The sequence below is a fragment of the Taudactylus pleione genome, unplaced genomic scaffold (assembly GCF_031769625.1).
Source record: "Taudactylus pleione unplaced genomic scaffold, aTauple2 ptg000333l, whole genome shotgun sequence".
NCBI classification, from domain to species: Eukaryota; Metazoa; Chordata; class Amphibia; order Anura; family Myobatrachidae; genus Taudactylus; species Taudactylus pleione.
Genome location: NW_028284734.1, coordinates 9,754,691 through 9,777,204, shown reverse-complemented (window position 1 = coordinate 9,777,204; position 22,514 = coordinate 9,754,691). Strand labels below are relative to the sequence as shown.

Sequence of the window (22,514 nt, the reverse complement as noted above, 5' to 3'; positions counted from 1 at the left end):
ACAAGCCAGGTGCGTCAGGGTGGGAGCCCTGTGTCCCCTATGGAATCGAAGAAAAGGATTTAACAGGTAAGCACATAAAGCTCCTTTTCTTCTTCCTCCATAGGGGACACAGGCTTTACACTGGGACGTTGAAAAGCTAATCCCCTAATGGAAGAGATGCTCCTGGGCTGCACTAAGAACCCTTTGTCCAAATGCCGCATCAGGTGTGGTAAAGGTATCAGAGGAATAGAATTTCAGGAACGTATTGGCAGAAGACCACGTGGCTGCCCTACACAGCTGCTCTGCAGAAGCACCACATCGTACTGCCCACGAATTTCCCACTGACTGGGTTGACTGAGCCCTCACCATGGACGGTGCAGGAATATCCGCCACAGCATAAGCGTGGCGAATAGTCAAACAGATCCATCTGGCCAGTGTCTGCTTAGTCACTGGCCAGCCCCGTTTGCGAATGTCATACACGACAAAGAGAGCATCTGACCTACACAGGTCCTTTGCCCTATCTACATAAATCCGAAGGGCCCACACAACATCCAGAGAGGCCTCCTCCGCAGAAGAATCCGGAACCTGGAAAGCAGGAACCACAATCTCTTGATTGATGTAAAACCTGGAAACAACCTTAGGCCTGCCTGCAAAAAAGAAAGAATTCGAGAAAGTCAAAATGACCTTGGGTTAAGATTTTTAGTTGAACACCAGTCAATCTAAGTCCTCCAAACTCGAAGGTAAACTCTAGCCGAAGAGGGCTTATGGGCATTAAGCATAGTGTTAATGACTGACCTGGAGAATCCTTTAGCTCTTAAGATGGATGTCTCAAGAGCCACCTCGTCAAAACGAGACGGGTCAGATCCGGATGCAAGCAAGGGCCCTGAGACAGAAGATCTGGCCGCAGTGGAAGATGCAGAGGAGCATCGACCGAGAGGCTCTGTAGGTCTGCATTCCACAAATTGGGAGCTACTAGGATCACCTTGCCTCCCTCCAACTTCAATTTGTGGAGGACCTGAGGAATCAGTTTGGAGGGAAGATGTACAGGAGCAGGAAGGTCCACTGGACCACCAAAGCGTCTACCAGAAAGGCCTCTGGATCTCTAGTGCAAAAGCAATACCTCGGAACCTGGTGATTGTGCCAGGACCCCATCATGTCGATGTCTGGCAAACCCCAGTGAAGAACCAGGAGTTGAAAGACATCCGGATGTAGGGCCCATTCGCCCGAATGAATGTCTTGACATCTTAGGAAGTCCGCTTCCAATTTTGCACTCCCGGAATGTAAACTGCTGACAGCGACGGAAGATGCAAGTGACTTCCCTCATGGCGGCGCGACTACAAGTGCCTCCCTGATGATTTATGTAGGCGACAAGTCGTTGTGCTGTCGGACTGTACCTGCACTGGGCGACCCCGCAGGCGCGGCAAGGCCCGACAAAGAGCTCTGAAAACCGCTCGGAGTTCCAGAACGTTGATCGGCAACCGACTATTCAAATCAGACCATAGACCCTAAAAGGTTTGCTGAGAGGAATCCGCCCCCCACCCTCGAAGACTTGCATCGGTGGTGAGGAGGACCCAGTCCTGAACCCAAAAGGGATGTCTCTTGACCAGATGGGACTCCTGGAGCCACTACAACAGGGAATGATGAATCTCATGAGAAAGAATAATCATCTGGGACTTGAGCTGAAGATGGAATTTGTTCCACCGGGCTAGAATCTCCTGTCATGCAGAAGGCTTGTCAGCTAATTTAGGAGGCCCAGGGCTGCCTACCTGCTGGTTTAGAATCCCTGGCAGAGGAACCCTGGGACCTAGAGACCGACCACCCCTTGGTCTTACCCTGCAGACTAAAGGACCGAAAATGAGAAGATCGCGACCACTACTGTAGCAACTATTTTGTCCAATTCTGGAACAAAGCAGACATCCCCTGAAAAGGGGAGAGCCTCAAGGGCCTTTTTAGACTCTCACCACCAGGAACATAGCCAAAGAGCCCTCCTGGCGGACACTGAAGAGGCAGACACCTTGAATGGTAAATATACCAATGTCTATAGCAGCCATCCCAAGATAAGAAGCCGCCTCCTGGACATGATCCACAAGAAACAAAAGATCATTCCTGTGGGCACCCGAGGTAAGGCCAACCTCCAGGGCGTCAACCCAGCTACTAATGGCATTAGCAACATGCAGAAGCAAGGGCTGGGTGAGCTATATCGCCCGCATTGGAGTAAATAGACTTCAGATAATTCTCTAACTTCCTATCCGTCGGATTCCTTAAGAGATCCCAATTTAGGAAGAGGAAGGGTAGTATTCTTAACCAAACTGACAACATGCGCATCAACCTGGGCAGGAGATTCACATCTAGTCCGATCAGCAGCCGGCAGAGGATAAAAAGTAGGAATGCGCTTGGAACTGGGAAACGGTGAGTGAGAGTGAAACCAAGCTTCCGCCAAAAGATCCCCAAGCTGCGTTGATGAAGGAAATTCTGCAACTGCCTTCTTTTGCCGTTTAAATACTGGAGCATTGGATAAAGGGGCTGGTTCCGCATCCTTGATTAGTAAAACAGATTTAACTGCTTTAATCAAGGAAACCACATTCACCTGAGGCTGGGAATCCTCTGGGATAGACGAAGATTCCCCAACAGAAACCACCGATAAATCTTCCTCCAGATCAGAAGGAACATAGGAGTCAGATTCAATATCAGACAATGGTGTAAACCTGTCCCTATTAGTAGGCCTATGCTTAATAGTGCGCTCCAAATCCAGCATCTGTTTAAAGGACTCAGACACCTGTGCTAATCCCTGAATGGACTGCGTAAAGGACTGCATTCAAGGAGGTTCCATAGCAGCAGGAAGCAACTGGGACAACATCGCATTAAAACCCTGGGCCTCAGGAGCTGAGAATCTATACACTACTTGTAGCATTACCTATCACAGTGAGGAATCCAAGTAGGTTCCTTTCTAGCAGTCACAGCTGAGAGGGCCCCCTTCTGTGAAGCAATAAAACATCGAACACAGAGACCATCATGGTCTGGAACCGGTGTAGAAACCACAGCAGCACAAACTTTACAAAAGCATTTTAAAGCAGAGAATGTAAATGCACCACAGATAACAAATAAGTGGAGCTATGCAGAGACTGACTTATGCAAAATACATTAATAGTGAAACGTACAGAACATTCAATGCAATATAGACAATAAAAGGCAATAAACCCTCAACAAACCAGCCCCAACATGGGAGGCAGGAGCAATATGTATAACCTGATCAGTGAGGGTGAGGAATACAGGGAGGTCGGGAGCCTGTACTCTTCAAAGACCAGCCGTACTGCAGGCACTAAAATAATGGCTGCCCAGTGTCTGTGAGGAGAGAGAGGAGGAGCAATAACCTACTTCCCCCTTCAGACATAGATCCCAGGGCAATGGCCACCTTAGGGCCCCGCTGCCCTTGTGGTCTAGGGAGGATGCGGAAATAACCTGGGTCCCTCCTGCTTGCACCGCTGGTGTCTCCTATACCAATAAGCCACGATCCCGCAGCTTCCTGTAAACAGGGAGCCGCAACTACCTTTCCCCTACTGCGCCGGCTGCGGCTTGGAGCTCCACCGAGACTGGAGCATCCGGTGGACCTTGGCACGTCGCCAGCGTCGCTGGCTGGGGTGATGGAGTAGCAGTGCGGGCGTCCTGTAGGAAGCCTAGCGCTGCTTACTCAATAGCAAAAAAGAAAAGTAAAAACCTATGAAGCTGTTAGTACAGTTTCCACAGTGTACCTCATCGCAGGCACCAGCACAAAATACTGAGGTGGCCTGGGGGTGGGATATAGGGAGAAGGAGGAGCCTGGGCTGTGCCTGACAAAGTTAACTGTGTGGTGCCCAGACTCCTTTCCACCAACCTATACCCAGCGTAAAGCCTGTGTCTCCTATGGAGGGAAGAAATGGGCCTCTCTCAGCTCTGGGCCCCATAACAACTGCAGCCCTTGCACCTATGGTAGTTACCCCCATGTATTGGCACTAATGTTACTTACACATTTTAGAAGAACATGGAACTTGCATTTTATATGGAAGGAAAGATAATTTTGCATTAATGATGTTTGCTGCCCTGTACATGAATTTAAGAAATTGAAAAAGCAGTGATCATTCTATAGCTATAGATGAACAGGACTCTGGACCTCATTCAGAGTCGATCGCTTGCTGCAAGCGATCGCTCTGAATGAGGGCGGCCGCTTACTTTTTTAAGTGCCGCCTCCTGGTCGATCGCTAGGCTGTGGGTTACCACCCACAGCTCTTGCAATCGACCAGGGTGATGGTCGTGATGGTCAAGACCATCGCGACCATCGGGTGGCTTGCGACGAGACCCTAAGGTTGGGTCTCGGCACTCGCAAGCCCCAGGGAGCTTCCTACTTTGATCAAGCAGGAAGCTCCCCACTGACATCATTGCTGATGTCAGTGGGGCCGACCCCAAACGGCATGCGTTCCGTCGGAAACGCCTCCGTTTGGCCGCCCACGCCCCCTGCCCGCCTCCCAAACGGGGCCAGCTGTCACTCACCATCGACAGCTCGCCCCCTTTGTTGCAAGACCAAGTAGCGACGGAGCGCCCGTAGCTAGCCGGGTCTCGCGCATTCGTACGTCGGAGTCGGCTCCGACGTGCGCGTGCCCAGTGGGAAAACATCGACCCGGTTGCGATCGCTCAGTGCTTGCGACCGGGTGTGAATGATCCCCTCTGTCTGGCATCTACTAACCCTGAGCAACACATCAGACTTTATCCATTTTCTGAAAACTCTAAACATACAAAGTGACACAGTTATAAATCAATAAAATAAAGTAACATGACAGTTTTTAATTGGAGAGGGACATTCCTGACAGAGAACAAGCAGCATCCCGGGAGCATAAACCGTATGCTACTCAGAGGAGTTAACAGTCTGTGCAAGATAAGATTATGACATTTCTTGAATAATTGCTAAAAATGTAGAGTTTTTATTTACAGTAATGTATACATGCATTAACCTTTATGAACTGTGATCATTTCAGTGCAGTGTAATGAGAAAGAATTTCCAGCAGAACAAATATAGAATACTGTGTTGTTGTGCCCCATCCTAATAATCTGAAACATCTCTTGTTCAAATTCAAGGCAGCTTAACATGAACATCACCGACAAAATAACATATTTGTGATTAAAATACAGAAATTCCTCATTATTTATTAGTTTAAACTTTAAAGCAGCAGTCCCATGGGATTTTTTTCCCTTTAGGCAGCTATTAATTTATGTTTCTTGACTACCATGGCAACACCAGTCACACAGCATTAGATGTAGCGAGTAGAGAGACTTTGGAATAACTCAGGAGCCAGCCGTGCGGGGAGAGTCTTTGGGGCAGTCCGGCATCTCCGGAAGTGCTTGGCACGCCCCCAAAGTGATAGAACCGGAGGTGTGCCACGAGGCCATGCCCCTTCCCCACGAGGCCACTTGTGTGTGCAGGGGGACTATTTGGCGCAACAGGTGTCACCGACCCCAGTGATGCCACTGGGACAGCCCACTAGCATCTCCGTAACCTCACAGTGAAAGATTATATGGATCCTGGCACATTAAAAGCAAATGGTAGGGAACATTTCCATTCTACCGACATTCTAAAGCAACAACTGTACTGTTATTTATGGGTACACCTTAAAGAACACCATCTACAGTATTCGTTATAGTTTTATTAAAACATCTCCAGTCACAAACCCATTTGTTGCTACATAATTCATCTATTATCCTATGAAAGAACGAAACAAAATGCTTTACAAAAGAAACAGTTCACAATAGTTCAGGCATCAAGTATTTTGAGTATTTCCTTGAAGTAATAATAGTAAAGGCGGTTATCCACTTATAGATATACAAACGAGAGCACAATTACGACATTGCAATCGTGCTCTCGTTTGTATATCTAGTGATGTGCCTAGACTGAACGTTCACTCGTTCAGTCCAGGCACATCCCTCATCCCCGAACATGCTGAACCTGACGAGATCGTCAGGTTGGCCAGCATGTACGGGCGATGTCGGAAGCAACCAGCGGGCACACCGCATCGCTGGTCGCTTCCGACCAAAACATGCGCGATTTGCAAGCAATTGCACGATAACGACGTCGTTATCGTGCAATCGCTTTTTTAAATTGCTAAGTGGATGCCGCCCTTAAGTGTGATAAATCCAAAATGTATAATAGGATTTGATAAGGTGTAGAAATCATCACATGGTTGAGTGGAAACAATATTACTCTATCTGATCTATATGGAATGTGATGCTAACAAGAGATAGTTGTGGAGCAACGGAAGCTGGGAGGAATAATTCTTATAGTTTGTACATACATTTTGAGGCCTGATCACCATTAAGGGGTCTATTTACTAAGCAGTGTTAGGAGACAGAGTGAAAAGTGAAAAGAAAGTGATAAGGTGCCAGCCAATCAGCTCTCAACTGTCATTTTTCAAACACAGCCTGTGAGATGACAGTTGGGAGCTGATTGGCTGGCACCTTATCACTTTCTTTTCACTTTTCACTCTGTCTCCTAACACTGCTTAGTAAGTAGACCCCTAAGAGGGGTATTCAATATGAAACGTAAACTTCGCTGTCGAAGTTTACGTTTCATATCGGAGTTTTTACCTGCTTTAAAGTATCGGGCGCGCGCCCGCTTATCCCCGTATTCAATATGAAATTAACGAAAACGGGGACTCCGCAGTTGGATTTGCGTAAAGTTACGAATTTTTCCTTAAAATAATTGTAGGACCCCCCTAAAGTTGTAAAAACATGGGGGATCACTATGGGTACCCCCGTTTTAGCCTGTAATTGAAAGTCGGGGATTTAAATAGCCGCAGCAGGAGTTTTTTCCCGACATTGAAGAAGTGATGCAGAAGAGCACTTAGGTTATATTTTTCATTTTTTTTAAGTGGTCCCATCAAATTTGGGGTACATGAAAATGGGTACTAGCATATTTTTAAGTCCCTAAAGTAAATTTGTGCACCTGCCGCTATAAATCTATTCTAGAAAACACCTGCCGCATACATGCAGAATAGCCCTGAACCTATTTCCCTATTGTTAAACAATTTTTTCCCTTTTTTTTTTTTTCACCACAATTTTTAAATTAACTTTTTGGGGTGTCCCTATTTTTTTTTTTTTTTTTTTAACTTTTTTGACACAGTTCTTTTTTAAATGTCATTCCCAGGGGTGCAGGCTATTTTTTTTAAGCCTGCACCCCTAAACCCCAATTCTGCACTTTTTTTTGACACCTATTCAATGGTGAAAAGTTATCCCCGTTTTTTATCAAAGACTTTTCGAACCTGCGATAAGTCTTTGAAACTGAATACGGTGTAAAAGTCAAACCTGCGATAATGACGTCAAAAGTGCGATATTAACGCAAAAACGATGTTTTCGCTCCCATATTGAATACCCCTATAAATCTTTTGCCAAGAAGACCTCCAGCCCTGATATCCAGACTCCCCCATCCTTCTTCCGTAGAGAATCATTAGCTGCATACAACTGTCCATATGGCTTGGCTTGGTATATCTGACCTTATCTGAGGTATTATTTTGCCAGTTAAGCCAATAAGATTGTAAAATTAAGGAATAAGGGGGGAGATGTACTAAGTCTTGAAAAGTGATAAAATGCAGAGTGATAAAGTACCAACCAATCAGCTCCTAACCTTTACAGGCTGTGTTTGAAAACTGACAGAAGCTGATTGATTGGTACTTTATCACTTTTCGAGGCTTAGTACATCTCTCCCAAGATCTCTTAAGGTTATTTTAAAACTGCACTAATATCTGGAGCTAATTCCCCAAAAGTCTGGGGGTTGCTCTGTGTATATATAGAAGGACAATATCAGATTAAATTAATATACATTGCTACTTCACATCTCAATTAGAAAGGCAAGACCCACATCATCCAGCTTTGGTTCCCAGGTGGGGCCATGCACAGTGTAGACATGATGTAGCGTCTGTGCAGGGACAGTCCTGGAACAGAAAGCCAAACAGTCCAATCATAAAATCTAAAGTACGTTGGCTGCTAAGTGAGAACAGGACTCCAAGAGATATTGATATTTACGGTAACGAATTGTTAATAGGTCATATTCTATTTAATCAGTGATTTGCGCAGATGGTTAAAATATGTGATTATAACTGCACTAAAAATATAAATCATAACAGGTTTCTGCCATCCTTCTGATACTCCCAAAATGTATAATCACTCCTTTTCCATCCATTGTCAGTGTTATATATCAGCCTCTGATCTCATCTTACCAGAACATTAAAACAACAACTAGGGGAAGATTTATCAAAGCTTGGAGAGAGATAAAGTGGAGAAAGATAAAGTGGCCAACCAATCAGCTTCTGTCATTTTACAAGCTGCGGGGTCTATGTACTTAGCCATGGAGAGAGAAACAGTGGACGGAGATAAAGTGGCAACCAATCAGCTCCTAACGGTCACTTTACAGGCTGTGTTTGAAAAATGACAGTTAGGATCTGATTGGTTGGTACTTTATCTCTCCTTAAAGCTTAGTACATAGACCCCTGTACTAAGCCTTGGAGATATATAAAGTGGACGGATATAAATTATCAACCAATCAGCTCCTAACTGTCATTTTTCAAACACAGCCTTTAAAGTGACAGTTAGGAGCTAATTGGTTGGTACTTCTCCATCGCTCTAAAAAACTTTGATATATTTTCTGGGATTATATACACTTATACATTATATACATTCGCTTAAATACTCTTAACACCTTCAAAACTATACACAACAATTATCCGATGGCTTTGGCTACAAGGGATAAGTCAGGAATAATCTGCATGTTTTCACTCCATTCTAGAGACAAAGATAATATAATTAAAGACCATACAGTAATAATCGTCATTAATATGGGATTTTGGTTCTTACCTGATAAATCCTTTTACCTAAATTCATGGGGGACATGGGAGAGGCACTGGGTGTAGGTGGCGCTGGAGGAGTCTGGGCACTAAATAGTTAAAGCTTGACAGCACAGGCTCCTCCTCCCCTATACCCCACCCCTTGCTCTGAACAGCCAGTTAATACTAACAACCCCAAAGGACACACAGTAGTAGGTAGGGATAGCCGTCGGTGGGCTGCCCATCGATGACAGTAATTGATGGTTCCATTGGTGATTATCGTCAATGTCACAAAACCATCTACGGTGAAGTATCAATGGTTTGCACCCTTGATGGCCACCGCTGTTGGGGGGGCACGGTGGGCTGCAGGCCAATGAGAATCGGATGGAGGGGCACCTGGGGGCTGGACTAAGCTCTGTGCCGTCGTGAACAAGAAAAAATAACATCAGTTTCCAGTCTGCCATCGATGGCAGGGAACCACTGCATCTTTACCATCGATGAAAAAACCATCGCCCATTGGTAGTTGACCAGCGAAGGTTCTTAACTATCGATGGATGATGGCCATCCACAGTAGTACGAGAAGAGGAGGCGAACCAGACACACAAACATGCATACAGAATAAAGCCAGTGGGTCTGGAACCAAAACCCAACAAACAATCCCACGCAAAGACAGGAACGTAAGGGTCGGCAACCAATGTCCCCCATGGAATTTAGAAAAGAAGAATTTATCATGCAAGAACCAAATTCCAATCTTTTTCCATCTATGGGGGACACTACAGAGACACTGGAACATCCCAAAGCTGCCCCCTAGAGGAGGGAATTGTCCAGTGTTGTGTGTAGGACCCTTCGCCCGAGGCAGGCGTCTCTAGAGGCAAAGGTGTCAAATCTGTACAATATAATGAACCCTTTTTCAAAATAAAAAAAACAAAAAGAAGCAACAGCTGATAAAAACATTCCCAACATATTAGGGCAATAGGAACTGTCTGCCCAGGGCAGGGGATAGGGGAGGAGGAGCCTGTGCTGTCAAGTTTTACCTATTTATTGCCCCGACTTCTCCAGCACCGCCTATGCTCAGTGTCTCTCCAGTGTCCCCATAGATCAGTGATTCCCAACTTCGGCCCTCAAGGCACACCAACAGTCCAGGTTTTAGTGATATCCATGCTTAAGCACATGGTTAGATCAAAATAACTGAAGTACTAATTAAGTCACCTGTGCTCAAGTATGGCTATCCTTAAAACCTGGACTGTTAGTGTGCCTTGAGGACAGTGGTTGGGAACCCCTGCCATAGATGAAGGAGAAAAGTATCTAAATATTTAGAACAGTAAAGAGCATTTAATTTGCTTTACCAACCGTGTCAACCATATTCCAATTTAACAGCTCTTGCAAACAAAATATTTGACCAGAACCTGTCATTTATACATCAGTATTGTTATTTTGCAGATTAAAGAGAGTCATAGAAAGGTAGGAAGTTTTTAAAATGGGAGCTTTCCAGAATTTCTGCTAAACACACTGATTTTTTTTTTTTTATAAGTAGTATGGACAGTTATTCAGAGCATCCACCTAAATGCAGTTTGTCCAGCGCAGGTTTACAAAATTATTTACTAACAAAGTATTGGGTAACTAACAGCAACTAATCTGCAATTAGCTTTGACTGAGGTTGTGCAAGTTAGTACAAATAGCAAATTCTGATTGGCTGCTGAAAGCCAGCAGACCTTTACACTCCATTAATAAATAGCCTAAAATGTTTTCCCATTACACTTCCACACTTGCTGAGAAGTAAATAGGACTATAAATAAAGGAAATAAGAGACACATTAATATGCAAATACTTTGACTGAAGGTCTCACAGGGGACTGAAAACCCTACATGAAATTCTCTGATTTTGACAGACTATTGTACAGTAAGACAGCTCTTAATTACCCTGGGGGTAATGTCTAAGAAGGGTTCACTGACGCCTGAGAAAATTACGAGGGGTGACGTTAAAGGGCAAATGTACCCTAGTTATAGGAATTAGGGATGTGCAGCGGACCATTTCTGATTTGTCATCTGGCTTTGGATTTGCCAAACCTGCCGTGACTGGTTTTGGATTGTTTTTACAAAATTTGGTTTAAAAAAAGCTAAAATCACATGGTTTGATCTTTTTTTTTTGTTCCTAGAGTATTATTAGCCCCAATAACATTAATTTCCAGTCATTTACAGTCAATTTAGACCACCTCACAATATTGTTTTCACCATTATTGGCCAAAGGCTGCAGTGAGCTGGCTGGTTACTAAGCGACAGACACCGCAGTTTAAAGCACATCTATGAAACATTGCCACTCACTACTGAGTCACAGTACTTGTGTGTTATGGACACACAGAGGGCTAAGGCCCAAGGAGTCACGGTGCTTGTATATGCAGAAGGCTAAGGCCCAAGGAGTCACGGTGCTTGTATACATAGAGGGCTATGGCCCAGGGAGTCACGGTGCTTGTATACAGATGGCTATTGCCCAAGCACTGCACATTACACCTCCTCCTTCGCACAGTGCATGGGCCATGCAGCCTATTGCTATAAAGCACAGCCCCTAACTATCCGTGGCTGCCACTCAGGTAGAGGGAGGAGGGAAGAGGGGGGGGAGGCAGGTCCCGGAACAAATGTTGCGCCAACCCAAACATAGAATAGGTACATAAGATGCAAGCCCGAAAAAGGGGTGTGGCCTCATGGGTAATGGCCATGACATATCTGATTTGTCCCTTACGATGATGAAGGGGGGCTGATCATGTTGTAGCACTATTATTCAGGTGTCACTGCCAAATACATTGTGAATAGAATGACTGCAGTGATGATACACAATAATTATGCAGCATAACTCACCAGCTGTAGAGGTAGGAGAGCGCTGGTGAAGCTGCACCTGCATCAGAACAACCATGCGGCAGCTGAACTCACTGGCAAGGATACTCCTGGGTCAGAAATCAGTGGCTCTGTTCAGGGCTACCATCAGAAATTGTGGGGCAGAAAGCTGTGTGTGTTAAATAAAAGAGGATGTGACTGAAGGTGCTTGGGGTTGTGGCCAGAGAGGAGCTAGGGGTGCCCAGGGGATGCCAGGGATAAAAGAAGAGGAAGATACAAATGAGAATGAATATAAACAAAAAAATGTACAGGCCCGAACAGTGCCCCCTGCTCTGCGGTGCCCTGTATCCTGGCACATGTCACACCACCCTAATTACGGCCCTGAGTGTGGATAATACATTCCTGCTGAGGTTTAGTAGTGTGTGTATTTTGCATTGTGGTGAACCCCCTGGTACTGTCGCATTTCTGCTATTGTTTTGTGTTGTGTGTTATTATACAATAAAAGGATGCATCTTTCACCCACTCTTTGTCTATGTGATTTATGTAACCAAGTCGAGAAACCGGGAAAGCCAGAGGTGAGGCACAACTCTAACCTAGCTGTCTGGCAGGTCACAAACAGATAAACATTACCAGGACATCCTCACAGCAGCCATTAAAGGGCCACATCCTGAGAGATCGGCTGCTATAGAGCAGGGTGCGACCAGCTCTACCGATTGAAAAGAAGCAGCCAATGACTTTGGTAAGGGTCAGTAACTCCAGCACAGGCAGGGAACATGCTCTTTGATAATAAAGTAAATAAAATAATAATAAAAAGACTTGTCATTGTTAAATGGTTTTGCTAATTTATGATTACTTATTGGAATGTAAATGCCCGCTTATGACCTTTACTAAATCCACTGCAGTATATTTCTGTGCTTTTCAGTCATGTCTACATTTCAGCATGTAAAGTTGTTAATCTATGTTGCTCAGATATACAACACAAATCAGCGAGAACAGCAAAACGGTCTCCTATCCCAGGGAGACGACACTAAACAGTACTGAGGGATGCTTTAAATGCATAGCTAAGAACCACAGAGGAATACTGTGTATTTAGTAACAGTTGCAGGAGAGATTGGAAAAGACGATGCAATAATGCAATCTATAGGTGTGCAACCTCCACCACAAGGTATGAAGGTCTTATAAGGTTTATCATCAACAGGACATCTAAAAAAGAAAAAAATTACGACATCCAGGAAAAGGTAAAAAAATAAAAATAAATAGCAGTCTGAGAAATCGCGTAGACAACCTCAAACCCATTCAGACTGTATAACACACGTTTTTCAGATGTTTGACACAATCAGAGACTGACGCTCACTAGTTATATTTTAGTACAGCCAGTGGTGCTATATATTGAGCTACAAGGCTCTGATGAATGTGGGCTGCAGTTTTGATCAAAATTTAAACACTATATAATTCGGAGTTGCATAATGTCTATTAAGAGCGCTAGGCAACTTCTAGTAGATTAATTTCAAAAGTGACATTTGCTTTTTTGACTAAAAAACTTTCACAAAACGCCTACACTTTCTGCGAGATGATTTCGTTCAGCCCACATATTCTTTACTTGAGGAACCTGTCAAGGCACTGCGATGATTAGAAATAGCAGCAGAACTCTTTATTGAGATTGCTGTACCTTTCATCTTTCACTTCAGCTTTCGGATCCAGAGAGCCTCTTATGAATGGACAAGATAAGAAAATAGCGCAACTTAGTGGCTTCAAATAATAATGAAATAATTACCCTGTGCCATTACTATACTTCTTTTATCAAGATTTTTCTGCATCTGTGTGAATATTTGTAGGACGATACAGATAAACGATGATGATTATTGGTATTTTGTGGTAAAAGGGAAGTACCATCAATATATCATATTTCAATAAATTGTGTACGGTAAAATGAATGTTACCGTTTTTTGATAAAGATACTGCGTAACGACTACTACAGTTTTATGCTTCCTCAGTTATGCTGCTCTCTGGAAATGTTTTTTTTATTAGAATTTTCAGCAAAAAGATATATGGGGGATATGGAAGGAAAAAAAGACAGGGGTTGCAAATAAAATCCCACTTGTTTCCGTGGAAACATAAGAGTAGAGAAGCGTATGTACACAAAGGGCCGCCAGCTGTAACAACTAGGGCGTGGCAGGGAACATATCTTACTGAATTAGGAGCACAAGCTGTAAAACTGCACTGCAATTTGTGGCATGGGATTAATTTAGCTGGCGGAAGCAGCACACTTAAGCTGGGTACACACTGACAGACATATTGGCTGATCAATTGATTGGCCAATATATCGGGCGCCCGTTGGCCAGTGTGTACCAGCGATATGTCTGTGAACGACGTCGTTCACAGACATACCGCGTCAGCACTGCTGCGTAGCCAACCGCACGTACACTTGCAGCAGAGGCCAAGGGGAGGGGGCCCACTGTCATGCCCTGGGGTTGGAAAGTGCCTCATAACCAGGAACGGCCCCAGGTCTACTAGCATCCTGTGCAGTCCCCCCTCCCCCAGTGAGGCTTCCCATTGAAAGCATTTAACTGGTTATCACACAGAGGTCAGGCAGTCCCAGGGGGAGGAGTTTTCTTCTCCTGGGACCGCCAGTCCAGGCTGCGAGTAGCAGACAGCATTTTCAGTGGGAAGTCACTCCTCTGCCTTTCGGGCAGCCCTCCTGACTTTTAGGGGCTGCAGCAGAATCAGTCCCTAAAAGCCGGTGTTTTGCGCATGCACCTGTCCCGGCACCCACCAGATCCATTGTGCAGGGCCCGGGACCGTCTCTTCCTCTCCATACTGCAGTGCATGGACAGCTCCTTTCATTCAAGAGCAAATACCAAAAGAGAAATTCCCAGAACAAACCATGTTGCTATTTTGCATGCAGGGGAAATAATGGCTGCATTTGCATGCAGCGAACACTTACTGTGTAACTTTGTATTTACACTGAGATTTAGAATTAAGGCAGGACATGCCCATCCCAACTATAAACCTCTCTGCACATTTTAAATATCATAGCTGCAGTGCAACATGGTTTTGCCAAGGTGCAAATTGCTCCATTTTTGCTTCAACTCTGAATCGGGCCCCTAGTATTTACTTTTTAGGGGACTAAAGTGTATTGATCTGTACATGATATTTAAATTAATAAGCAATATCATGGGTGTAGAACATTACCTCCACGCATGAGCTACATATCTTATAATATAATTTATACTATACTATAACTAGTAAACAGTACACATACCGTCAGGTGCACAAATATTGGGACATTGACAGAATTTTCATATTTTGGCCTCTATTCACCACCACAATGGCTTTGAAATGAAACAAACAAGATGTGCTTTAACTGCAGACTTTCAGATTTAATTTGAGGGTAATTACATCCAAATCAGGTGAACGGTGTAGGAATTACAATGGTTACTATATGTGCCTCCCACTTTTTAAAGGGCCAAAAGTAATGAGACAAACTAAACAATCCTAAATCTAACTTTCACTTTTTAATACTTTGTTGCAAATCCTTTGCAGGCAATTACAGCCTGAAGTCTGGAACGCATAGACATCACCAGACACTGGGTTTCATCCCTGGTGATGCTCTGCCAGGCCTCTACTGCAAATGTCTTCAGTTCCTGCTTGTTCTTGGGGAATTTTCCCTTCAGTTTTGTCTTCATCAAGTGAAATGCATGCTCAATCGGATTCAGGTCAGGGGATTGACTTGGCCATTGCACAACATTCCACTTTTTAGCCTTAAAAAACTCTTTGGTTGCTTTTGCAGTATGCTTCGGGTCATTGTCCATCTGCACTGTGAAGCGCCATCCAATGAGTTCTGAAGCATTTGTCTGAATATGAGCATATAATATTGCCCGAAACACTTCAGAATTCATTCTGCTGCTTTTGTCAGCAGTCACATTATCAATAAATACAAGGGAACCAGTTCCATTGGCAGCCATACATGCCCACGCCATGACACTACCACCACCATGCTTCACTGATGAGGTGGTATGTTTTGGATCATGAGCAGTTCCGTTCCTTCTCCATACTCTTCTCTTCCCATCACTCTGGTACAAGTTGATCTTTGTATTATCTGTCCATAGGATGTTGTTCCAGAACTGTAATGGCTTTTTTAGATGTTGTTTGGCAAACTCTAATCTGGTCTTCCTGTTTTTGAGGTTCACCAATGGTTTACATCTTGTGGTGTACCCTCTATATTCACTCTTGTGAAGTTTTCTCTTGATTGTTAACTTTGACACATATACACCTACCTCCTGGAGAGTGTTCTTGATTTGGCCAACTGTTGTGAAGGGGTTTTTCTTCACCGGGGAAATAATTCTTCTGTCATCCACCACAGTTGTTTTCCGTGATCTTCCGGGTCTTTTGGTGTTGCTGAGCACTCCGATGCGTTCTATCTTTTTAAGAATTTTCCAAACAGTTGATTTGGCCACACCTAATGTTTTTGCTATCTCTCTGATGGGTTTGTTTTGATTTTTCAGCCTAATGATGGCTTGCTTCACTGATAGTGACAGCTCTTTGGATCTCATATTGAGAGTCGACAGCAACTGATTCCAAATGCAAATGTCACACCTAGAATCAACTCGAGACCTTTTACCTGCTTAATTGATAATGAAATAACGAGGGAATAGCCCACACCTGTCCATGAGATAACTTTTGAGTTGATAGTCCCAATACTTTTGGCCCCTTAAAAAGTGGGAGGCACATATAGAAACCATTGTAATTCCTACACCGTTCATCTGATTTGGATGTAATTACCCTCAAATTAAATCTGAAAGTCTGCAGTTAAAGCACATCTTGTTTGTTTCATTTCAAAGCCATTGTGGTGGTGAATAGAGGCCAAAATATGAAAATTCTGTCAATGTCCCAATAGTTATGCACATGACTGTACATCAAGGTAGCAGTACTGAAGTTAGGGGGTCTTCTGGCTTTTCAAACCTGGCATGTGAGCAAACTTCAGGTGTGATGAGGGGGCCAATCAATGAAATTTAGAAAAATGTGCAATTTCAAATAGCTATAACGAAATACTGTACAACTTGGCACCAACTGACTAGTACAGAGTGCAACCACTGTACAATGCAGAGTCACAATTCAACCACTGTACAATGCAGAGTCACAATTCACTGTACAATGCAGAGTCACAATTGATGACCTAAACACCATGGTACCAGTTTTCCAAACACAGAACCAGCTTAGCGGCCCAGAACTCAGACTTCAGTGATCAACATTACAATCGGGACCCTGTCAATATAAATTATAAAATACAGGTGGTGCTTCACTATGAGAAGCATTATTAGCCTCTATTTATATGGCGCCAAAAGGGGTCCCACAGCGCCTTACATAGGGCCAGTTAGAGATTTGGGAATAGAGTAAGACAGAGCAAGTAACCGTGTACCTCAGACTCAGTGACAGTATTCTTGAATGCTTCAATGCACTTGGAGGAAATAGAACAGTTGGAGGGAAATAAAATCAGTCGCTCGCAATATACACATCTGCATTTATTTTGAATGTCCTTGTTTTATGTACATACTATTTTCCTCACTGCACAGTACTGCAGGGAGCTGTGGCGTATGAGGTTCTGTGTTCTATTGAAAACATAAAACAAAAATGTTCAATGAAAAACTGTGGTTGAGGCCGATGGCTTGAGCAGTGGTTTGGTCCAAGGATGCTGTAACATGTTGCCAACCAACCGGTGGTCACATGCTGCAGGGTCATCATGGAAGCCAGTATCCCTGCAGTTAATGGAAGTAGGGGCCCATGATCATTTCCTCACAGGGTAGAAAGATACTATCTAATACATGGGAGACCAGAATCAACTAATCAGGCCTGCCATGCAAACCTATATAAATATACATATACAATACACATGGAAATTGGTCTAATAGTTTGGGCAGCACGGATAGTGTAATGGTTAGCATTACAGTCTCACATCGCTAAGGCCCAGGATTTGATGCCCACTACAGACCTTACTGTGTGAAGTTTGTATATTCTCCCCGTGCTTGTGTGGGTTTCCTCCCACAATTCATAAATATACTGGTAGGTTAATTGGCTACTGACAAAAATTAACCCCTAGTGTGTACATATAGTAGGGAACTTAGATTGTAAGCTCCATTGGGGCAGGGACTGATGTGAATGGGCAAATACTCTGTAAAGTGCTGCAGAATAGGTGTGCGCTATATAAATAACTGGTAATAATAGTTGCTATAAGCCCCAATTAGATACTAGTGCTGAATCTGCTGTCGGGGCTTTCTTTACTCATTATATGATCACCTTCGCCCCTGTTACCGCAAGGACCAGAATTGCTTTGCACTTGGATGAGTCACATGACCGCAATGGGGATAGGAGGCCTCTAAGACCCGGTATAATGACATGTATTGGTGGTAACAACCGTGAAATGTTCAGTGTAGAGACATAAGAAATTGATTACCTCAAAACTACCTCTTTCTTTCATTTTCAGGAACAATCTTTTGTAAATGTGACAGTGTTGGGTTTCTGGGCAATGAATGTGCTGCATTCTGTAGATAAAACCATTAGTGTATGTATAGTATCTTGGATCTGCGTGTTCTGGCTGCCACTCTCACCGCTTTCCTAGAATGCCTCAGCTGTTATTACAGGCAGCATCTGTGTTATCTTGCCTGTGGGACAGACTTCCTAACGTGGGCTGATCTCCATTCTGATCGTCACAATAACGAGTGGGAATGAGAGGGTCTGGTCCAATGATCTCATTGCCTTGGCTCCAAGTTTTAGATCTACATTACACGCAATGCAAATAAGGAGAAAAAAAAGAATAATCATCTAGAATTAGCAATGATCAGGACTATAATTAAAAGAATATATTCAAGAAGATTAAATTGGGAAACACACATTTTTAAATTAAAATGTCTACATACATCAAGTGACCCCTTGACCACATAACGTGTTGATATTAATGGTGATATTGCCATGAGTGATTAAATTACGCAATGGGAGGACTCTTGTTTAGCCTGTCTCATTAAATAATAAAACACATTTTATATGAATTTTATTATTTCATTATGTTCTCATTGTATAAGGCAGGTGTTGGCAAGCAGGCGCGGCGTGCGGAACACTTCAGCACACAGCATCTGTCTCAGAGCCAGTATGCTCCAGTAAGGGCCAGATGATGGAAATGTGTTGTCCCATCTCCCTGAATGGGCTCAAGTCTCAAAAAATGGGAAAGGGATGAGGTGGATTCTAATAAGCACATATGTACATCATAAACATGGCGGAAACGTCTGATGGCATATAAGTATATGTGCAGATACATTACATAGGAGCATGTGGAGATGCCTGATGACGTAAGTGGTATGTGGAAACCTGATGGAATATAAGGAGCATGTGAAGAAACTTGATGGCATATAAGGGGCATGTGAAGAAACTTGATGGCATATAAGGGGCATGTGAAGAAACCTGATGGCATATAAGGGGCATGTGAAGAAACCTGATGGCATATAAGGGGCATGTGTAGATACATAGGAGCATGTGGAGATGCCTGACAACATAAGTGGTATATGTAAAAGCCTGATGGCATATTAGGGGCATGTGAAGACACCTGATGGCATATAAGGGGCATGTGGAGATGCTGATGGCACATAAGGGGCATGAGGGGGGGGTAAACCTCTGGTATATGGCCATTGAGAAATCTCTATGATAACATGGGTAAATTGCACTTATGAGTTCATCTCGCATTTCACCTAGATACCACTTATTTTGGACTAACGTCTTGCTTTTTCTTGGTCTTGCCCACATTTGCCTTCACGTGTCCTGGTTCAGGCCGTAAATGTACCCCATGGTTTCCTTGAAGTCTCAAATAAGGTCCCATAGCAACGTCTCATCTTAATTTGGGGTCATCAGTTTACATTATGAGATAATATGTGCAAGTTAAAAAATTTAACCTGTTAAACCAGGACACCTGGGAGCTCTAGTATAATAGCATCAGATTAGTACAGGCCCTGGTAGAGCACGGATTCAGGATGAGGAGAAAAATCAAATAATTTCAACTACAAGGTTATGGGCAGTCACTGGCAGGGGGCCCATAAAGACTGGGAAACAGCTACTGGATCTCATTAGCAGTTACTCTGTATATACAGTACATCATCTCAAGACTTGAAACTGTAGACAGAACACTAACCTTAATATCAGACTATCAGCGACGATGCAAGTCATTTAAATATTACATCATTCTAAACGTGACCACCACATATGCTACAATACACAACAGTGCATAAACTGATATGTTTGTTATATTATTTACGTTCAGTCGAGTCTAAAAATATTCAATGCACCCTCAGCTAATAACTATTTCATTAAAACCACACACAATTAAAAAGAGTAACAGCAGCAAATGTATAATGGGACCCTTATGTAAACAAATGCAATCAATGGTTCTATTATGTTCAGGGAGAATAGTAATGAAGGATTAAGAAACAAGAATTACACTCTCTCCCTAATGATCCACCTTTATTTCCAATATTAAATTAAGGACCAGAAACCTGTCAAATTGTCTAATTTGGACTAGAATAGTGAGATATTAACGAAGGCTAGATGAACCCTGTAAATATCACTATATAGTCATACTTATGAAGCCAGGTGTGTTAGGGCGAGTGCCCTACGGATCCTATGGACTTCGAAGAAAGTGTTAACAAAGGTAAGTTCTTACCATAACTCATTTTCTTCTTCAGGGTCCATAGGCACCACAGGGAGACCTTGGGGATGTCCCAAATCAGTCCTTTTAAGAGTGGGGACACTTCTGTGCTGAGAGGAGAATCCGATGCCCAAAGGAAGCATCCTGAGAAGCGAAGGCATCACATGCATAGAACCTTAGAAAGGTCTGAATGTTAGACCACGTGGCCGCCTTACAAAACTGAACAGCCGAGGCGTGACGGCGAGATACCCACGAGGGGCCCACAGACTGAGTAGAATGAGCTGTAACAGAAGCCGGTACAGGCAAGCCTGCCTGTGTGTAAGCCTCTGAGATAGTCATACGAAGCCATCTGGCCAATGTTTGTTCATTGGCTGGCCATCCTTTCTTGTGAAATCCATAGAGCACAAACAAGGAGCCTGATTTCCGAAGAGAACTGGTCCAGTCCACATAAATCCGGAGAGTACGGACCACATCCTGCCAAGAAAGCAGGTGACTGAAATGCCGGTAAAATAATTTCTTGATTAATATGAAAATTAGAAACCACTTTAGGAAGAAATTCAGAGCGAGTGTGAAGCACAGCTCTGTCCAGGTGAAATATCAGAAAGGGAGGATGACAGGAGAGCGCCCCCAATTCTGACACCCTCCTGGCAGAAGCAGTTGCCAGGAGAAAGAGAGTCTTAGCCGTTAACCACTTGAGATCCACCGAATCTAGTGGTTCAAATGGAAAACCCTGGAAGGCCTGAAGAACAACCGCCAAATCCCAAGGAGCCACCGGGGGGACAAAGGGAGGTTGAATCCGGAGAACACCCTGTAGAAAGGTGTGGATATCCAGGAGCGGAGCTATCCTTCGTCAGTGTGGTTATGTTTCCTCATAACCACATTGACAGTGCGGAGATATGTACTTTCAATGAAGCCAGGAGAAGGCCGAGGTCCAATCCTGCTTGAAGGAATGCCAGAATCCTGGAAACACGAAACACCTGAGGGTCGTAATTCCGAGAGCGACACCACTGGAAATATGTATCCCTGTGGTATATTCTGACCGAAGCAGGCTTACGTGCTCGGAGTAAAGTGCCGATAACCGAACTAGAGAATCCCTTGGACCTTAGGATGGATGTCTCAAGAGTAGAGATGTGCGGGTTCGGATTTACTCGGTTCTTATCGCCATTTTACCGCAAGTTCGGATTAGTTCGGATTTATTTTATTGGCTATCCAAAACACGTGATAGCCGATAGCCAATAAAATGCCATTTTGAGAACCAAGTAAATCCGAGTAAAATCCGAACCCGCTCATCTCTACTCAAGAGCCACGCTGTCTAAGACAGAAGATCCAGGGTCGGGTAAAGGCAAGGACCCTGAACAATAGGTCTGGACATTGAGGCAGCAGGAATAGAGTGTCGATGGAAAGTCTTCGAAGATCCAAGTACCAATGACGTCTAGGCCAAGCTGGAGCCACCAGTAGGACTGGAAGCAGGGATATTGGAGGAAAGAGGTACGCAAACTGGAAGATCCACTTTACTGACAGAGTCCACGAAGCTTGCTTCGGCATCTCTTGTTCTGAACCTGTACACTGTGATTGTGTTGGGAGGCCATAAGGTCCACCTCCAGGAGGCCCCATTTGTTCACTAGGAGTTGAAACACCTCTCGGTGAAGAGACAATTCCCTCGGATGCATGTTGTGACGGCTGAGGAAGTCCGCTTCCCAGTTGAGAACTCCTGGAATGAACACTGCCGAAATTGCAGGGAGGTGGCACTCCGCCCACGTCAGAATGCGTGACCCTTCTGTCATTGCTGCCAGACTTCGAGTGCCTCCCTGATGGTTGATGTAAGCCACTGTGGTGGCGTTGTCGGACTGAATCTGCACGGATTTTCCGTGAAGAATGTGACTTGCCATCCTGAGGGCCCTGTACACTGCCCGAAGTTTCAATACATTGATGGGCAGGGCTGCTTCGACTGCTGTCCAACGGCCCTGAAATGAGTGCAGACCGGTCACTGCGCCCCAGCCCCGAAGACTGGCGTCCGTCATGAGGAGAACCCAGCCCGGGATCCAAAAGGGGTGACCGTTGGGGAGAGGAGGTGTCAGGAGCCACCAAGACAGAGACAGGCGCACCTCCGGAGAGAGCACCATCGTCTCAGCCTTGATTCGGAGGGCTAAGCCGTTCCATTTGAAGAGGATCAGCCCCTGC

The 22,514-nt window shown here is 44.2% G+C and overlaps 1 protein-coding gene across 1 annotated transcript in view; it reads right to left on the bottom strand.

The window, feature by feature from the left end:
• The window catches only part of FAM151B (family with sequence similarity 151 member B), a 67,836-nt gene that overhangs the window by 29,960 nt on the left and 15,362 nt on the right, over positions 1 to 22,514 (bottom strand). The gene's annotated exons all lie outside the window — the stretch shown is intronic.